This window comes from Cydia amplana, chromosome 10, assembly GCF_948474715.1.
Source record: "Cydia amplana chromosome 10, ilCydAmpl1.1, whole genome shotgun sequence".
Lineage (NCBI taxonomy): Eukaryota > Metazoa > Arthropoda > Insecta > Lepidoptera > Tortricidae > Cydia > Cydia amplana.
The window spans coordinates 8,317,323-8,339,293 of record NC_086078.1 but is presented as its reverse complement, the minus strand read 5'-3'; the positions used below and the strand labels follow the sequence as shown (position 1 = coordinate 8,339,293).

General features: G+C 34.6%; 1 protein-coding gene across 1 annotated transcript in view; it reads right to left on the bottom strand.

Moving 5' to 3' along the window:
- The window catches only part of LOC134651403 (uncharacterized), a 72,979-nt gene that overhangs the window by 38,499 nt on the left and 12,509 nt on the right, over positions 1-21,971 (bottom strand). The window lies entirely within an intron of this gene.

The following is a 21,971-nucleotide window of genomic DNA, read 5'->3' as shown; positions in this document are numbered from 1 at the left end:
TTCACAGTGCTCCCTAGCTCGATGGCTGAACGTATTGTTAATTTTTCAAACTTTTGTGCTGTACGACTACAAAATTATACTACCTTTTTTTTCAGCGAGCATGGCTTAATCAAAATACTACTCAGATAGAGAAGCAGGAGAAATCTAGATTTCATTACAAGCATTTAGGCCTACTCGAATGATCGGAAATAAAATCAAAAAGAGCTGTACACATTTTTATTACTAGGTATAAAATCGTTAATGCTGCTACTATTATTTAATATTTAATTCAAAATCATGCAGATTATCATGCTATAATCATCAACGGCCATGATGAAAATTATATTTTAATGCGGGAAGCGAACCGACGACCTTAGTTTCCATAGTCCAGTGAGAAGCCAATAGGCCAAGGAAGCGGCAGGCAACTTATACTTAGGATGTAAATTCGATAAAATTACATCAGGCAATGTTAAATCTCGTAGAAAAATATGCTGAAAAGGTTCGTAGCTTACCAATATGTATACGGACACACGGACATATAGACATACACACAAGTGATCCTATAAGGATTCCTTCTTCCTTTTGAGGTATGGAACCCTAAAAAAAATAAGACTTATACGATAACATAATAATCTCAAGAGATAGGTATCCACTAATGACTTAGTAATTATGTTGCTAAACTACAATTCTTTGCATTTTTAGCGGAGGTCAGTTATAAATGAAAGATTAAACGATGGAATGGGATTTTATAATTAATTAAACATATATGCCATACAAAGACGTTAAAAAAACACGAAAATATTAAAATTTTATCATTGATTTACCCGTATCCTATTAGGGATGTGAGGAGGATGAATGAGGTGGATATGTAGGTTGAGTACGTAGGTATATTAGGGCGTTTAAGAATTTTAAATCAACTACCCAGCGACCCGCCCCGGGTTAACAAATGATACATAAACCTTCCTCTTGAATCACTATATCTATTAAAAACTGGCCAAGTGTGAGTCGGACTCGCGCACGGAGGGTTCCGCACCATCAACAAAAAATAGAGCAAAACAAGCAAAAAAAAAAACAAGCAAAAAAACGGTCACCCATCCAAGTACTGACCCCGCCCGACGTTGCTCAACTTCGGTCAAAAATCACGTTTGTTGTATGGGAGCCCCACTTAAATCTTTATTTTATTCTGTTTTTAGTATTTGTTGTTATAGCGGCAACAGAAATACATCATCTGTGAAAATTTCAACTGTCTAGCTATCACGGTTCGTGAGATACAGCCTGGTGACAGACGGACGGACGGACGGACGGACGGACAGCGGAGTCTTAGTAATAGGGTCCCGTTTTTACCCTTTGGGTACGGAACCCTAAAAAACACAAACATTAAAATGTTATCATTGATTTACTCGTATCCTATTAGGGATGTGAGGAGGATGAAGGAGGTGGATATTTAGGTTGAGTACGTAGGGTGTCACATTGATCAGTTAAACAGACCTATTGATAGAGGTAACAATGTGAACGTTAAATAATTTTAAATCAACTACCCAGCGACCCGCCCCGGGTTAACAAATGATACATAAACCTTCCTCTTGAATCACTATATCTATTAAAAACCGCATCAAAATCCGTTGCGTAGTTTTAAAGATCTAAGCATACATAGGGATAGATAGACAGCGGGAAGCGACTTTGTTTTATACTATTATGTAATATGTAGTGATACATAAAACTCACGATGTGCACTTTTTCTATGCAGGAACCAGTTTTTTATAAGTAGAGTAGAGTGGCCTTTGAGTTTATGTATACAATTATCTTAGAAGTTAACGGGAGTCGAATTCTATGGTCACTCCATAGGGGCTATTCATAAATTACGTCATTTCAAATTTTGGGGGTCTGGACATCGGATGATGGTAGCATGACGTAGGAGGAGGAAATGGGGTCATTCGAAGCATGATTTTTAGATGATTTGAGGGGGGCGGGGGGTCAAAAATCGTCAAAAATAGATGATGTAATTTATGAACAGCCCCATAGGCACTATAGGCAGGCAACCAGTTGTATTGTATACGAAACTGTTGTTGCTGTCGTGTAATTGTGTATCTAAAAATATTGAACGTAAAATACAAATATAATTGTTTTTACTGTATTACTGTATCGGCATAGCCTGTCCTGTGGGAGAAATAATACGGTTTACAGTAAAAACAATGATACGGTTATTTAGTTAAACAATAAATTAGGTATAGAAAATAATGGTGGGAAATGAAATTTAAGTGTTTTTGGATTGTTGGTTAATATAAAGAACACAATGCCTATAAAAACAATTATTCTCATCTGGCGTTAGCCACCACCACCATCACTAAAGCTGTCATGTCAGATCACGTTTTAAATAAATAGGTACCTAGTACATTTAAATACATGTGCCGTTCACCCCAATATCCTCTTTAAAAATCATCAACAGATAGAACTTAACAAGTCTAATTAACCCGTAGAATGTAACCAGCGGGTTATGTTTAGCGCTAATTACAAGGAATTCCAATAAATGAAGAGTGAATCTAGGTTATTAGTTAAAACTTACGTAAAAGGATTACAGCATTTAATAAACTTAATGATATTAAGTATAGGATAAAAGTAGAGATTATTTTCCAGCGATGAAGAAACATCAGTAAAAACTTATTAAAGAAAAACACTTAAACTAAAAATTTATAAATAAAAGTTATATTTTATTTATAAATTATAAGTGACGTTGCCGCTACATTTCAATTGAAGCGAGTTTATTAAACATTTTTTTCAGTTTGATATAGAAATAAAAATCAATTTGCATAATTACGACCAATACGTGCAATCGCCTACAGGCGATTGTCGAATGTTCAGTAGCGCGTAGAAAAGACATCAATGAATGCACAATTGCATATTGCATCAGAACAAAGTTATCACCGACTATTGTAATGGTACGAGTAATCGACTCTATAACTTTTTATCCGGTGAAAATGCGAACCCTCAAATTCTGATTAGCATGTATGTAAAGCCTGATGCGCCGTGTGCGCGGCAGCACCGACGGGCTTTTGATCGCGGTCGCAGGGGCTCATGACCAGGGCTCGGAACCGGTTTTTTGCAAAAACTTCGAAATAACCATATTTTTCGAATTATTTTATACTCGACATGTAGAACTTTCGTATTATTAGATTGCCCAATTAGAAATGAAGTAATTATCAAAGAACGAAAAAATACCGTTTTCGTTCCCATACAAAAAATACCGGTCTCCGATCCCTGCTCAGTGCTCATGACATATTTAGCCACTGGGCGAAATCTCACGCGCCAGGCCGCGCCACATGCTCGAGTGAGAATTGTATTTAAAAAGAAAATATAATATATATATGTAATCTAATTTATTTAATGATGTGTATTTTAATTTATTGTTTTTGTGTTTTGTAAATTTATTTGTGTAATATGGATTGGATACCATGTCCGAAATTAAAGCATTTTATTTATTTTATTTACTTATTAGGTGCCGCATACTTGATGTTAATAATAAATTATTTAGCTTCCAACCCTGCTAATGAATGCATTAAGTACATCAGCACGTGTTTACATGTTTATGTCTGGTGTCTGGCCGATTTATGGTCTCATTGTGCTGGACCGAACCTTGAACTATCTGAGTAATGTCAATAAAGATCTCCATTAGCGCCGTACTTTCAAAATCTGCGATACTGAACCTAGTTACGCAGGACTAATGATGATAGGCTACGATTTTTGTCGGAATAATGCAGGTGGGCGGTTTTCAAACCAGACATGCATTTTTTCGGGATTTAAGCATTCTCGATAAAATTCTATATAAATACTACAAATCTTCCTAAACCTTAAAAAGAGTGGCAACTTACCTTTATACAGTATATCTTAATAAACATATCGCTTCTATGAGCCTGACTGTCTTGAGCTATAAAATTTCATTAAATAACAAATTCCCCTAAACAATTACTTCCTGTTCCTTATAGATAATTGGCCACTAGAAATTTTACTATTATTCAAATATTTAAAACGCTGAAATCCGCCGAATCGTGACAGCTAATCGTTGCACTTTTTCTGCGACAAAATCATAAAATGGTTGCGGAATAGCGCATGCGGCGTCACGCAACTTTTTACGAAGACCTTGGACTTATTGCCGAATGGTTTCTAATTACTATTGGAAAACCATTAATTGTTTTAATTACTGAAAATTGTGACTTTGTTGGAAAGCACGTTGGAATAGAACATCGACCTTTGTTTAGCGGGAAAAAGTTAAGTAGCGGGTGGGCGCGATTTTGTGTTAGATGGTAAAAGGCACCGGGTTAAGGATCCGGTAATATGTAATCCATAAATGTGTTCCTAATCAAGCTCCAATTCGAGACATTCACAAGAATATTTTTTTAGCATATACAGTCACAGTTTAGTCTAGATATTTACATACACATTCATATCTAAGTGTATTTGTTAATACTATGTTAACACTGATGTGACCGAGCTATTAATAACATGTCCCAAGTGTCACACATATAGCATTTTCAGGTAATTTGTAAATATAATAAATAGGTAGCACTGGAATTTAACCGCTTCCCATAGCATCCACTAATCGTATACTATCCTTGAGGCTTTTACCAGTTGGTAAATAATTGTTTCGTGCCGTCCCAACTACTATGCAAATGCCCAAAGACAATGCGCTGTGTCTCTCGGCTTGGGAATAGTTGGGAATCGTGGACAAAATGATTTCAAATTCTTATCTTTTTGATTTATATTGTTCATTTAAATAGACTGCATTTTATTGTGGGAGTCAAGTAGGCTTTAACATTCTTAATCATTTGTTTGAGACATTAAACATAGTGGTTTATATACATACATATTAGAATTAGAATTACGATGAAATATAAATCATGCGTGCGCATGTATCATTTATTGGCTTAATTCATATTTAAAGCTATAAACACGTCGTTATTGAAATTAAGATTTAATGGACTGGTTTTATTACTTACGGTAAAAAATTAATATGCGTGGCATACTAGTATGATTCGATCAGAATCTAATCTCAGGTTTTTAAAACTGTAACGTAATTTTATCTGTAATATGGATATAAATAATATTTGCCGATAAGTTATGTTTGTAAATAAAATTTCCTTCATTTTCTCCTCTGATTAACACAATCTTCGGTATATGTAAAGTTAAACTAAATAAATGCTTGCAGGTAGGGTACAATAAATAAAGTGTAGTCTGCTGAGGTGAATCACCTCAGCTTTAGATACGTCACGCTCACTGGATTGCCAACAGTTTTAATGTAGCAAACATAATCAGATGGACTCACGGACTCATATGACATGTGTGTCCTTGACCGCAAGAGAGACAATGCTAGCGTGCGGATGCAGCGTTGTGTGAATGTAGTCAATGACTTAATGACTACATATTTAGGACGCTATGCGCCATGTGGTGCTGCGTGGGCATATATAAATTGTTGACGAATGATAATTTTATGTGTTATCTTGCTCGTGTAGGTTTAATACTTACTTATATTTTTTTAGGTCTAATTTAATATCATGATATATCACACGTGCCATGTTAGATTTGTTTTTGTGTAGGTACAATATTAACATAGCTAAAGTACTGTGACAGCAATCGATCTTACCAAAATATATTTGGCGTATGGCCGTACTAACCGAGATCTAATTAGGTATATAAATATTTAGAAGTAATCTCGGAATATTGAATAATGTAGGTTAAGTACCGTGGAATACACCATCATGACATTGCAAATGAAATATCTCATTCATCTTGGCTTTAACTGTGTCAAGTAGAAGTACTCGACGTCAAAATCAATTTAAGATGTACAAGTCTTTGTATCATCAACATTATAGCAAAATCGTTTTATCATTATGATAGAGTATTCGCTAACAGTTATTTTGTATGCGTGAATAATTTGCTGGCATATTTCTTTACCACAATGTACCGGTGTTGTAGTAACAGCAGAATTGATTGTGGCATTTGTGGCCCAAGAAGGAAGTAGCCGCGGAGGAATTCCGATACATTTTTTTAGACGCAAGAAAGCAACATAGTATTTATTATATGTAATTTTTTCCTCTGTTTTGGTTACCTACGATACAGGCAAGCCCTAGTGTAGGAACCAGCTCTGTATGATACTGTGGAATATGTTGTGTAAATAAAATAATCTTTAATCTACTATAAAAAATCCTGATTGATTCAATCATATATTTGAACTTCCGCAAGCAGCAAAAATAAAAACTTTACTATATTATTATTAGAATCTTTCTTTAATATTGTTGTTTAGATATCAATAACATTTCAACGGCCTGTTAAACTTGTGACGCAACTTGATTGGGGCTTCATTATCACAATGACATAATAATATGTCATAATAATGGCACAATCATGCCGCTTAATAAATGCCGTAGGCGCAAAATATGAACTCAATGGTGTTTTAACTGATAACAGTTTTTTGACAGCCAGAAAGCGGCAGCAGAGCCCGTACCATGAGTCACTGACACTGTCAAAACTGACACTGTCAATGATACATCTCGTTTGCACTAATATGCGAGTACGAGCGAGATGAATAGAAAGTAAATTACGTTCTCGACGGCGTTTATGTCAGTGCCAAACTGATGGTAGCCGTACAGAGCCAGTTTATTTCTTGGGAACGATATACAATGAGTGACAGTTTGGTGACATTACGGAAATTACTCCACAGGTTACTGGGGCAGGGGCAAACGCGTAGTATATGTGATTATTATTATGTAACTTGAAGATAAGTTTCAAAAGTCGTGTCTTGGTTTTATTGACAAGTTTGGTAGGTTTTATTAAAGTGATATAATGATTTGTTTTACGAAGATTTGTTTGGTCTTTTCTAAATTTTTCTATTTATACTACCTCTAAGAAATTACCAGTTTCAATTATGCATGATATCGTGTAATTTTATGATGATGATAATAAAAAAACAATTTAGTTTGTGAATATGTAAGTTCTATCCAGTATGACCAGCTCGGAGTAATTAAATTAAAGAAGAAAAATGTTAGACAGGCGCCTCACCATGCCTGATTAACTAAATTCAATCACCAGGTCACAAAGTGACAGTCTAGCGAGGCAATGGCCTCACTATGGGTTACCAAACACCAATTATAATATAGTTTTTACACCAAATTCGCAACAACCTAATTATTTCTTACCTTGGACCACAATGGCACAGATAGATCAACTCAGCGGTTAGGCAAATAACTGGCAATACATGCAATATTACTTGTCCAAACAATGACTCAGTCATCGACTGCCGTTCGTTGACTCTGTGGCCTGGTGAACTTTATTAGCATGACAAATATTATTATTTTTTGTCCAGCATTATAACGGCACGGACGCATTGGGTCAAGCTTCCGAATTATTTAAAGATGATTTGAATGTCAAGTCATGGTCATTTCATTGAAGTATTGAAGTTATTAAGAGCTCTTAAATCAGTATTATTGACACTAATGGCGACTCGTGTGACTTGCAATCTTCTTGCAATTCAAATATAAGTAAGCTTCCAAGACTGCTGTTAAACTCTACAATACTTTACCTACAATCTCTACATACCTATACACAAGACTAGTATGCAGGTAGATTGAGTGGACCAAATTTTAAAAGCACAACTCTCGTATTGTGTAAATTTAAATGTAAGAACCCGTGACGAGTTAATCATCCGATTAAATTGATTGAATGATGGTTTATCACTGATTGAAAGACTAAAGCTAAGCAGCGGCATATTTCCGTGAACTTACGTAAGCTAAATCCCTATGGGTATGGGTGAAAGTCTTTTCTCTGACCTCTCATCTAGATAAACCTTAGGTGAAGAAGTTAGTCGTGAACAAACACTTATTTGGTAAAGACACGTACACTTTCTCTAATTGGCGTAATAGCGGTCAGTTGACATAACATGTTCATTGCATTATGGTCATACGGGAACAAGTTACTGGCCGTGTATTTTCAATAGTTGCCGAGCACACGCGATACAAATATTGAAACAAACCAGGGTCAATGTGAGATCCATAGAGTGATATGGGAATTTTCTCAATATATGCAGCAGATTAGAGTTGGTATATGCTTAGTAGATTTTATGGGCGCTTTTGTTGTTGTAAGAAGTTAAGAACACATTAATTCTTCATATTTCCAGAAAATTTTAGGTTACTTCTACTCAAAATCACGAACAATCTTGATCCTACTACAAGCAAAAGTGTTCCAACTTTTAAGAGTTCACTAACGCTACTTTTCTATGGACACTTGTATGGACGTAATGGAAAATCAAAAAATGGTATGAACACATTGGGATTTTTTTCTCCGTTGTAATAAGTTCGTGATTTTGAGGAGCAACCTGAGGACCTATAATTTTATTTATTATTAAAAATATGGTTGTCTGTAAAGTCGATTTACGGACGATAATTTTGCGTGATAACGTCATAAGAAAACATTGATGAAAAATTGCATACTTTTATACGTTACCATGGAGATCTGTCCACAACGTTACTATGGAGATCCGTCCACAACGTGACATTTTTTCGTGCATGCTACCGGTGTGCATCGATTTATAAGACATCACGTCAAAAATTTCTGGGATACCAAAGAATACATGAACTTATTACAGTAAAAAATCTCTTATATTGCTTTAGCGTTGAACTTGCTTGCGCTCTCTAAGCGATTGCAATTTCTCCCGTGCATAGTGCACGTACGAGTATACCCTCTATATCTAGCTTGCTGGTGGAATGTGATTCCGCTTCCTGATAAGTTGTTCGCGTTCATATTTATAATGAGTTTAGTGCAGGCAGTACTTGCTCACTGCTAGTGCTTTATGTACCAGTTAGCTATATCGCGTTATATACTTGGCATCAGTAGTACTGAATATTTTTTGAAATATGAGAAAACTAGGATAATACGAAACTGTACGTGTCACCTAAATATGTATGTAATATGTTTCATCATCATCATCATAACTTAAGAGCTTTGCTCTTGTCGGTGTAGTAATCGCCAATCATTCCTTTATTGTGCCAGTCTTTTAATTTCCTCATACGATGTAATATGTTTAGATGAACTATATTTAGTTGAATATCTTTAAGGGCGAAGGAAAAAAAATACCGCCCACTTCTGATTATAGTAAAATTGCGTGAATGAGCCGAATTCTACATAGCACTTATACACATACGTTCAAAATGATTAATGCACTGCTATGTTATTATGTTTGCGTAATATTTTGAAAATTTAGTAATTCACTGGTTTTCCGTTAGACTTTACGAAGAAGGCCGCAGCATTGAACTAGTTTTTTTTACGCCGTTTGTTTTAGATTTTTTTTTATTCAAATTATTCAGAGGCCATCGACTAATTATCAGTAATTATGTGATAACATCAAAACAATAAAATAATAACTTTGACTCGTCCATATTTCCGGTTCTGTTGAGATGTAACACAATTGTGTTACCTTTATTTACCTACATTTTATGCTAGGTAACCTCTAGCCTGAGGTACGTAATAAGCCTGAGGTCGACAGACGTCGTTTATTGGAAAATGATTTCTTATTAACCATAATATGAAGTATATAAGTACTTAAGTAGGACGGTTTGCGGTCACCACGTATTGACGTAGTCATACTAAATTAGTATTTAGTATGTTTAAGTTTTTTAATGTTTGTTTAATGACATAAGGATCTTTAGTTACTAATGCAAATTACAAATATTAACAAAAAACGAGTGTTAGATATTGTGTAAAATTAGTATACGATGCAAGTGAATAATGCAGCTACCTATACTTGTTGTGACGGTTTTCGTAAACAGTGAATAAGGAAAATTATATATTTGTCTTCATCTTCCTGATGTTTTCTAGCTTTTTGGTAAGTATATGGCTTATAGAGCCTGCGTCAAGAGAGCGGCTAAAAATTGGCGCCGGCAAGTTATCACGAAAGCGACTGCCATCCTGGCCTTACGTTTTTACAAAACTTATTCGGGCTAAAATCGGAATAATAAGTTAAGTGCCCAGATTACAATTACCAACAGTTTATAGGTACTTCGAATTGATTCAACCGTCCTTGCGAGAGCCAATTACTTAAGATAATCTTATACTACCTTTAAACTAATTCATGTTTATTTATATACCTATATATTTCGGGGATCTCCGAAACGGCTCTAACGATTTCGATGAAATTTGCTATATGGGGGTTTTCATGGGCGAGAAATCGATCTAGCGAGGTCTTATCTCAGGGAAAACGCGCATTTTTCAGTTCTCACCTATATGTTTTCCGAGCAAAGCTCGGTCTCCCAGATATTATCAATAATTGAAACGGCTTCACATGTGTCTATAACATTTTACGAGCTTTGTCATATTCATCTCAAATTTCATCATTAGAGACTCGTGGCTTCTAAGAAAACGATATTTGAATAATTTACGACAGTTTTTCGTAAGAACCGTAATTACTTAGCGAAGATCTGTGGTACATATATATCCACCTTTGTCCTTTGTCCACAGAGTTAACCGACAAATCGTAAACCATATTTCAAAGATGTAATGTCCTTAGATAATCAGTAAGTTGCTGTTAGGACATCTGTCTCCAGCTTTTAATTTCCCATGACGAATGAAATTAGTCATGTTTCGTCTCGTCACAAGTAAGTTTAGTAGGTTAACGATACGAGTGTAGTAAGATGTATGTGTCCATAGGTACAGTGAGCCAAGAAAGTGGTCTACCAGTTTTGACAAAAGTTTTTGAGAGTTCTAACGATTGCTAAGGTTGACAATTGTCACTGACATTCATGTCAAATCGACCTTGTTGTCTCATGACGTTCAAACGAACCTCAACCGTAGGGTGGTAGACCACATTTTTGGCCGACTTGACGCGTATAACTTGATCACCGTTTGTGTGATTTATTATTACGTAGGTATATTTATGCCTAGTTCGAGAAATTCGACTCATCATATTCCTACCGAATTATGCCTTATACATGTAATAAAATATTTGTCGAAATACTTGGTTCAGGGGGCAGACAGTTGCAACAGGTGTAGATAGGCCGAAAATCTTGGAATACTAGAAAATTAAGTCAACGAAATATGTGGGTTAGTAAAAAATAGTCGGAAAGAAAAGTAGGTATAACTTACGAACGTTGCTGTTTTTAGTACTTACGTACTCGGAATAGGTAGGTACTTTTAAGTCCTCAGTGTGTACTGTCCGATAATACTTGTAGGTAAATCTGCTTACCTGTAAATAAAAAATTATCACTTATTTTTTATTAGGGTGTACTACATATGTTATCTTGGGTAAGAAGAAATAATTGATAATCAAAGAAAAAATTGGTTGATGTCATACTATCTATCGTTCCTAATAGAAAGCACTGTGACTCGTAAGTCGGCTAATGTTTGCTTTGATTCGATTAGCTTTGTTATGCAAAGCTACGTCATTATCATTGATTCCAATCGCGTCCGGAAGTACGTACACTTTGACAAACAATCACAATGCGTTACTCAAACGGTTACGTCTTCATCTATGAGTGAATCCGAGTAATATTCTCACGAATATTGTGTAATAGGTTTTACTTTGGATATTATTGTAATTTGTTTAGTTACGCGTTTAGTGCGAACTAATTACTGTTATGACATTTCATGAAGTTTGTTATGAATTTATGAAACACTTGCATAGTTTGTCAAATTTGGAGGCGTAGTGTAATAAGTAGGTATGTAGTATGTAATTGCAAAATTCGAATAGTTGTAGTGGAGCGCGAGATATTGTGTGGAAATTACAAATTCACAAACAATTCACAATTTTATAAGTTAACACAAATTGCGTCTTTTATTTGACGTTACTACAGAAATTTTATTGTTAAACCTTTTTTAGATTTTTATGGTGGTTTTAGTAATATTTTTTAAAGCACGCTCTTAATATTTTTGCGTGCTTTGTCGTGCCATAGGTATATTAGGTATTTCATTTATACGATGCAGTGTCTTCAAAGATGACTTCACGATCTAATGAAGGAGTCACGATCGTCCCACTGAAGAGAACTATCAAATAAATCTGTTCTAAGGGCAACACGCATTACTAACGTTGGCTAATTTAATTAATTGAAGGTTTTCGCAAACGGTACGCCACGATGCGCTAGGCCGTGCCACCTAGACGTAAATGGGTTAACCACAGACTTGTCATTTTCGCGCTCGTTAACTGAATACATTGACAGTCAGTTTTGTCTGACATTGATTGCTTGATATTAATCATATATTAACACAGACACGACATCCTCTAGACTGAGCATAGTAACGCTACCCCCTCTGCCACAAATATACGGTAGTTTTACTCCATCTTCGAGTCAAGTGTCAGAATCCCGTGCCGTGATTGGTCCGTGTCTTTGAACGGACCAATCACGGCACGGGATTCGCTCACCTCGTCCCCCGCACCCCAGTATTTTTGGCAGCATCGGTTTCATGAAATAATTGCTCTAAACTCCGTCTAGAGGATTCCTATTAGTCTATGTATATTAATAAGTTATAGTCTTTACAGTGCCATTAGTGCCAGTACGTTGTTCCACTTGAACATTTTCTCGCCCGGCCGTAAATAGTTTATCTCCGTTAGCTACAGTCACTTATTGCAACGATTTTTCTTTACATCACTATAATCATCGCAATTCAACGCGGTAACGCAGCGAGTGTGATGGGCACCTTTGCTCCAGGGGTAGCGCGGGAAGGCCTCTTTCAGTAGTTTTTATATTCCTTGTGTTATTTTAGATATATTTAGGGTTGTTAGTTTTAATGTATGAATGTAATTCATAGATGTATTTAGTTCATAAGTTATTTATTTGTCTTTTTACTGTGTTTTTCAATGAAATCATAAATTGCCTACCTCTACTTATATATTACACCGTAAGATTGTGAACCCGTTAGTTTATAATCTAACGTAGGTTAGGTTAGATTATAATCTCCCTACCGTCGGTCTATAATGTAACTAGCGAGATGACGAGTGTTTACAATTTTACGGTGACATATACAACCTAAAAATAATGATTAGATTCTTGGATCTTACATATTCAAGAAACACCATCAATTGTATTTTAGCTGATATATTAATTAGTGTTTTATGGATAAGTCTGAGTCAGGAGCAAAAACTTGATATACGATTTAATTATAAATTCAAGATGCGGCTTAAGTAGGTAGTAATTAAGTAAATCTAAGCAGCACGCGATGCTTTATATAAATTAATGACTATAAAATAATTATACCTACATACAACATTGGCTTAATGTTATAATTGTATAAGAATATGTTTGGCCTTGAATGTAGTTATTAAAAGCAGCATGATATATCAGCCGATAAAAGTTCACAGAAGGAAAAAAGCATAAGATCCCCACAACCGTACCATGTCCTAAGCTTATCTTCCACTTGTACTTTTATCTTGATTTCATTGTCGGTCTGCATTGTCTTTTCATACCGCGGTTTCAATTGGGTTTAGACTTTAGTAGTTCATACATTTTGTATTTAAAATGAATAAAAAATACCATCATCATCATTGATCATCATCAGGAAAAACTTAACGTCTTGTCGTATCAGGCTGTCAAAGAGTAGGCAGAAGACCGCTAAACATGGAAATTGCTCCACCGACAAGTCTTACTCTTAAATATATGATGATTATCATCATCATTGGCAAGCTATTTTACCCATAGATTTATAAGGCACAGATGGAGTGTTCGTACATACCATGTGAAGCCATTTCAAGTGCGCTCGTGTCACCGTATTCGAACCGCCCTGGCAGTTCTCAAGGTCAAATTGGTTTGTGTACACCTCCCGTTTAAAAATCAAAAACACAGGAAAGATGGTTGTTTGTGCAGTAAATGTCACAACGCATCATATTATAAAAACACACAGACTGACATTACATTTCACGCGTAAGCGCCACTTGCACCATTCCACTAACACGGGGTTAACCGGTTAAACCTGGAGTTACCATGGTTTCCAGTACAATTTGACACTTGGTTAACGCTTTAACCGCTTAACCCCGGGTTAATGGGATGGTGCAAGTGGCCCTAAGTATCGAGTTTAATGTGATATTTTTACGTAATCGTAAATACAAAAATCCTAAGTTTCTTCAGCCGCCATTTCTTGTAAATGTTGCCAGTGTAGTGATTTTTTTTCCTCAAAATGAGACATGACGTTTACATTCTAAAATAAATACGCTTAATTGAAGTTCCTTGTATAATTGCATAAAAAATATATATTTTTACGTATTTCATTATTTTATTTCAATTTATGTATTTTTTTTATTATTTTATGCACATTTTAAATAAAAATAGTCAAAATGTATCCGTTTTTTTATTGAAAACTTATTTCACAAAGTACAGAAATGCAAAAAATCCTTAAAAGGAACATAAAAAGCTTTTGCTACAAAATCAAATCTACACACATACAAATTATTAATAACCAAGTGTTAAGGATGTGGTTAAAATACCCCACTTTGAGAGAAATATCTATATACTGGTAACTAGTTTTTGTATATATGTGTATGTTGCTGAGCGTAAAACACGAGCCTCGCACGCACACATCGATAGAGTTCCGGCTTCACTTTTGACAGGTCATCCGTATGGGGACTATCTGCCTATGCGTTTACCCATATTCCCTTATCAGAGAGTCAGCTGTCCTAATTATTAAGCGCTATTCCTGTTTATTTTGACGAGTTGTCTCATTAAGGTCACGTTTCAGTAGCACTACCGTATATTATGTTCTTTTGTTTCCAACTTACATATAGGGTAAAGGCACCAGTAGTCAGCCTTATAACGCCTTTTTTAAGTTTGAATGTTCGGCATTTCTACAGGATTAGCCGGATATTTAAACAAATGACATGGTTAGATCAATTGTTTATCATAGTTTTAAAACAAAATATTAAAAAAAATAACAATCCTCTTTATAATATCTCTAATTAAGTTTAAACAAAAAGTGGCACTTTTCTCCAGTAGTCAGCCTCCAAAATCCAGTAAGCAGCCTCTGTGTACCCAGTACTCAGCCTATATAAACTATTCATAATAATTAGATCAAAATCACTAATATTTATATCAAAATCAACGATATTATAATATTTATTTTTTCTTTATAATTTTTGTTATCGTTATTGTAGTTTAGTTTATAATTTTTTGCATATATCATAATCAACGATGTTATACAAATATCTATTTTTTATTACTATTTTAGTTAGTTGTAGTTTTTAATTTTTGTTTATAATTTTTTTGCATATACATATGTATTACTTACCTACTTGTTTACTTATTTAATAAAGAAAAATCTTATAGGTACATACAATTCTTATGACACGAAATTTGTTGGCCATAGGTACTTAATTTAACTAACACTATTCTTGCAAACTAAGAATCGCAATATTTATTTTCTAATAATTAATCCGTCAAAAATTAATGAGGTAAATCAGGTAATATATAATTATGTTCCTAGTAGGTATTCGGTAAAAAATAATTAATCGAGTCTATGCAGATCTAATTATCATTAATAAACAAAGTCATATACCGACCAGGAAAAAGCAAAATGATATATGAAAATATGTATACACTTTTGAACCTTATTTCAATGAGATAGGGTTTAAAAATGTGGACATATTTTTGGCGGCGACGTACCAAGCAAGGTCAATGGCTGAGTACTGGATCCGCGAAACCCAGTGCTCAGCCGCATTAAAACGTTATTTCAAATGCGGCTGACTACTGGGTTTTACTTTAAATTGACTAGGGCATGCCTAACTAAATTTGAAAATGTAAATTTAACGGTCCTAACGGTCGCATTGGCTCGAAAATAATAAAATAAACGAATAACCCAAAGGTCAGCCGTGGGGAGCTGGGCACTGGATTCTTTGGAAAAAAGTGTTATCCAGTGGCCAGCCCCCTCAATTTATAAGTGAAATATTGATATTTTCATTCAAATATAATGCAATTTAATAGATAAATTAATAAAGAAACCAATCATTAACAAAAACAATAACTTTTAACATTAAAACATAGTTTTTCTTGCCTGTTAAGAGAACACCACGTGCAGTAAAAAATATGGCGGACATGACACTATTGCACTCGTCGACAAACAGCACCTGTATGAACGAGTATATTTCTTCCCCCCGTTCCCTCACCCCACCTGTCGTGTGACGTATTAACCAATAAGGAATCAAAGCTCCTATTTGAGTACTCGCGATTTGTTTAAACGAATATACCAGATATTTATGACCAATAAACGGCTCAAAAGGCTGACCACTGGTACCTGGCTGGCCACTGGTGCCGTTACCCTAAATATAATTAAATTATCGCATAAATCATTCTACTGCTATATACCTAATCCCATAAGTTCTCGATAGTTGACCCTAGTAATCATAAAGCTAGTAAATAGAATCGTGATGGATCTTATTGAGCAGTCAAATAAATAAACATGACTGACTAGTCAGCTCAACATAACTTTAAGACGCACCTTATCCAGGCACTCATTCTGAGAATTGTAATTGAAAATTAAATTTATTCGCAACCAATTCAGTGCAGACGAGTATAGTTACCTAAACAGATCCAAAAAGAACGAAATTACTTTTCGCAGAATTCGGATCCTGATGATATCTGTAGGTATTTGCATATTAATTATTGAATAATAAATTTATTTCTAAATTATAACTTACGCTAAATCCTACTGACTCCTCATTAAACTAGGAATTTAATGTTTATAAATAATGATGTATCACGTTTTCTAGACAATAAACTTATAGGTACTTCATCATACAAATAACCATTAAAAAACCGCCTCATTGCAATTTTCTGTAACAACTCTATCTGAAAACGTCTTACGATAATCGAAAGTGAAAGTCATGTTTACGAGTTAATAGAGGCGAATTACTATACTTTACGTTACACAGCCATTTTATGATAAATCTTTGTTAATTATACTCGTATTACTTTATCTGTGGCGGTTGCATGACATTCCGTATCTATCTATAGTTATGTATTTTTATCTATCACCAGTACTGTCTAATCGTCCACTCCTGGACACTTCTCAACATTTTTTTAATTTTTGCACCTCACCGCGACTTGTTTGCCGACAAACATCATAAACTTTATAAGGATTTTTTAAGTTTTTGTGAATCAACATAGTCATCATCACTTTTACTGTCATATTCATCATATAATTATTGTTGTCACACTAATTATTGACATATTCATCATATAATTGTATTACTTTAGCTCTACTATAACATATTTAATTTTACAGCGCATTGGCGTCCCTAGCTGTAATGCTGTAAAATTACCCCTGAATAAATATCAATAGTTTGAGATGTACAATATAAAAATCAAGTACTATACATTACAAAAGCGGCCAAGTGCAAGTCGGACTCGCCCATGAAGGGTTCCGTATTTAGGGGATTTATGACGTATTAAAAAAGACTACTTACTAGATCTCGTTCAAACCAATTTTCGGTGGAAGTTTGCATGGTAATGTAAATCAAATATTAATTTTTTAGTTTTATCATTCTATTATTTTAAAAGTTACGGGGGGGGGGGGGACATTTTACCACTTTGGAAGTGTCTCTCGCGCAAACTATTCAGTTTAGAAAAAAATAATATTAGAAACCTCAATATCATTTTTGAAGACCTATCCATATATATACCCCACACGTATGGGTTTGATGAAAAAAAAAATCAGTTTCAGTTCTAAGTATGGGGAACCCCCAAAATGTATTGTTTTTTTTTTCTATTTTTGTGTGAAAATCTTAATGCGGTTCACAGAATACATCTACTTACCAAGTTTCAACAGTATTAGTTCTTATAGTTTCGGAAAAAAGTGGCTGTGACATACGGACGGACAAACAGACAGACAGACATGACGAATCCATAAGGGTTCCGTTTTTTTTCCATTTGGCTACGGAACCCTAAAAATGTGACCACGAAAGGGAATAAACTCTCAAATGAATACCAGGAATGTACATTAGGTTACCGAAGGATATTGTGGCAGAATATAAACATTTAATGGGTGTTCTATTGAATTTGTTAGCACTGAAGGTCTACAGAAGCGATTAAATAACAAAATTTGCACATAAAAGTTCACGATGTTTACGTTAAGTAATTAATTCGATTATATGCATTATAATTAAAGATGGTATATAGTTTTAATTAAGCAAGAAACTTCAATTTCAAATGTAGTCAAGATCAAGATAAACAATGAAATCGTGATTTTACTGCAATGAAAACTTCAGTAGTAATAAATGGCAATCGTTGATTCATCTGATATTGCCTTAATTGGAAAATTTGCAATAAAACAAACTATCGAACAAGTCATTAATCAAGTGTAGGTATTGTCTTTATTTGTTATGTAAAGGTACCTAAAGCATAGCTACTAACGTAAATGAAGTAGAAGCTTATTAGTTGAATATTTTAATTGATGTGAAATACGAACAAAATGGAAATATGATTTGGTTTAATGTAGGTAGTTAGGTACCTATTTACTAACTTTATAGTACATATAATATGCAGAATTTTGACACAGTTCAGGTAAAAGGTCCATGTCACAGGTAATTACATTAGAGACTGGACAGTATATTATCTAAGTCTTTAGTTATGTGAAAAAGAATTTAGCATAACAAATAGATGAACATTAACCCACATCAAAAATCGACTTTTAATGCCAATGGTAACAGCAGCAATAACAACAATAGTAAGTGTTAAAATTACGCCATGAAGAACAAAAAGCATACCCTACCATTAGCAAAACAGATTACGCGTTCGACGTTCAGTTCTTGTAAACGTATTTGTACTTTAGGTATATACATACTTATTCAACTTTGAGTTTTCGTTGCGGCAAAAGATTAGATAAGCACATTATCGGTTGAATTTTACACCACCACCCCCCACACATCTTAATTAGTTTTTTGATTCAGGAACAAGCACATATCGATAAGAATATTGAAGGAAAGAAAAACCTATTTATTAGCACAAAACTTTGAAAAAAGAAGTCGCGCAAGGCACGATACTAGGCACAACCGTATACAATCTTTACACCAGAGCTGCTCATTACGTATACTAAAACAACTAAGCTCGTTTTGTTTATTATAGACATATAAAACAGTAAATTTATTGAAACGGAATCCAAGATACCGGTTTAAAACGTAAAAGCAATCGAGTTCCGGAAGAAATAGACAAAGAGACGCGTGCGACGGCTTTGCATGCGAGAAGTAGGAAAAGATCGCGATTACGAGGCAGTGTGAAAAAGCAATTACAAATAACTTACGTAATTCAATAAGAGATGGCCAAGTTGGTCTAGATATATCAGATAGTGAAACTGATAACGGATAAAAACTGCTTTGTATATCCAATGTAAAGCATGACAAAGTAAAAATAAGAATTATAAACGAAAAAAACTTATTGACGTAACTTGAAAAGAATTTGCAGATTTATTGTCTATATTTAATAGGTGCATTATATAACTAAAACGTAATAATCGAATTATTTTAATTAAAAATATTAGTAGGTAAGCATATAATTAAAATATGTGTACATAATATTGAATCCAGCTATAATATTTTGATATCTGCACCGAATTAGAAGGTCATTGGGTCATTGCCAGTCTATTTTGTCACCTAGCTATTTTGGCCCAAGAACTAGACCAAATAGCATAGCATATCTTAGGAGTGTGTTAAATGCACGTAATAGGTACCTAAGTCACGTCTGTCTACTTCCTCGTATCTACTCGTAAACACATGTGACGTGATAGCTCTCGCCATCATTTCAATTCCATCACATGCACCGCAAGTACCTATTACAACTCGCCCGCGATTCCCCGGAATGGCTACTTAAGTTCGATCACGGCGTGCTCTCGACTGCCTATACGAAATTACGTAATGTGCGACATCGAACATATCCAAGTTTCACTTTCGCGTGAGTTACAGTTTCACCCGTGGCAAATCGGCGCATCAGGCACTCAAAATCAACGTACCGATTCGAATTCGGAACCGGTATTTTTTCCTTTTAAACGTTTTTTGTTCGCTTGGGAAAGCTGATGAATCACACTGATAAACCACGTATTGCAGTCGTATTGTGCCGTAGCGAAAGTCAGATAATCTGTAAAAGATTCAATCCTATTAGATCCATTGTAAGCTATCGCCAATGCACATAGTTGTGAGATTAAAGATAAGCGACTACATAGTAGAAATCCCGGGATAGAAATCAACACAACACCCACAGTCCCACATGTAACATTAGTAGTTACAATGGTATATTGTTATATGTATAGAAGGGAAGTCTAGTTAATGCAGACCACACTGTCTCGACATTAATTCAAAACATGTAAACCTCGTTGAAAAGCAGAAGACATTTCAACTTGTGAAGTGCATCGGGTGAATTTTAAGACAGTATTGCAAACAGCGCGAATAACACAGATAACAATACATATCTAAAACAAATTACAAAATGTATTCTTGACCTATTTCGATCGACCCAAATGTCAAACGGTCTAAACAATGAGTCACCAGATGTAGAGGTGTGAGGTGAAAGCAATACATCGGGTGATTGACACGGAGTCCGTATCTTAAATGCTATTGGATCAAGGTTAGGCGGTGTTATCTGTTATTATAATTAACGAGATCTGTGAAGCATTCACGTTTTGTTTCTTCAATAATAGGATATGATAACTGATGTACCTACCTAATTCTATTTACAAACACGGCTTGTAGGTGTATATTTGACACCAGAGTGTGAACATGATTATACTTTTTATTAGTATATTTGTAATAACTGCTCAGAACATTAACTTGAACAGTCTTGTTTGTTATTATCGTAGATGTAACAACTTTACGAGGCAGGAAGTCATTTGTGGGTTGTGGGCCGGCCATTATCATTGCGAACTTAAATCTCGCCTATGTATACTTAAAATACAATACTTATGATTTTAGTATGCTATGAGATCAATATTTATATCATTTCGGATAAAATAGTTTCAAAGTTTCTGCAGTTACATCAAAAACTAAAAAAATCGTTTAATTTGAAAATAGTGTTCTTCAAAACTGCTAAATTAAATATCTTGTTAATATTCGAACAAACATTGAAATTCCGGCAAAGAAGGCCGTTTACTTTAAAATGCAAAATACCTTGCTAGATAAATACCGGACACAGGAAACCACCAAAGGAAATGATTAAAACCAGCAATTTTACGTAACAAATTATAGGCTCCTTCCTTTGAAAGAACACAAATAACGCTAAATAACTATTATACGTAAAAACTACAAAAAATACAGATTTCGCACGAAAAACAAAATGCTTTCCAAACCTCTGCCATCTTACTTCATCCAAGTTCATTATAAGTGTTATATTTAACTACTCGTATATTTAACTTGGCTGCTTTGAATATCAGTAATATACGGAATGCGTTACTTATTTTTCGGTTTCACTATATATAATATATATGTATCTTGATACTGGCTCTATGGGTGCAGTATGTAAATAGGTACAGTTGCTACTTATAGCACACTATTAGTATTATCCTTAGAATCGTATGTCAGTAAGATAAAGAACTGATGAAGTGTCCTATAATGGTTTCAATAAAGCATAATATTTACGTTGGTATGGATGAGCACGTCAGGCATAATGGTCAATATTGTATAAATTAAATATAATTGAAATGATAATAACTGTCGATCATAGACCATAGTGGTCCAAAAATAGACTCGTTTTTAATCTTCAATCATTTTTTAAAAATCTTCTTGGTTTTTCTGACCCTTCAGAAGAGCTTTCAAAATACCGAAAATATGTCGGTCATTATACATAAAACCTTAATTAATGTGTATTTTAGGCTGTATCACCTTTATTGGGCTGACTGTATTATTATTAAAATTGACATCAGCATTTAATTTCCTTTTATTGAACGGACACGATTGCCTCAACGAGAAAAAATGCAAATAAAAGGTAAAACTTTATTTTCGTGGCGTAAGGCAACGAACTTGAACGTCCTTTGGCGTCTTAAAAACAAAATTC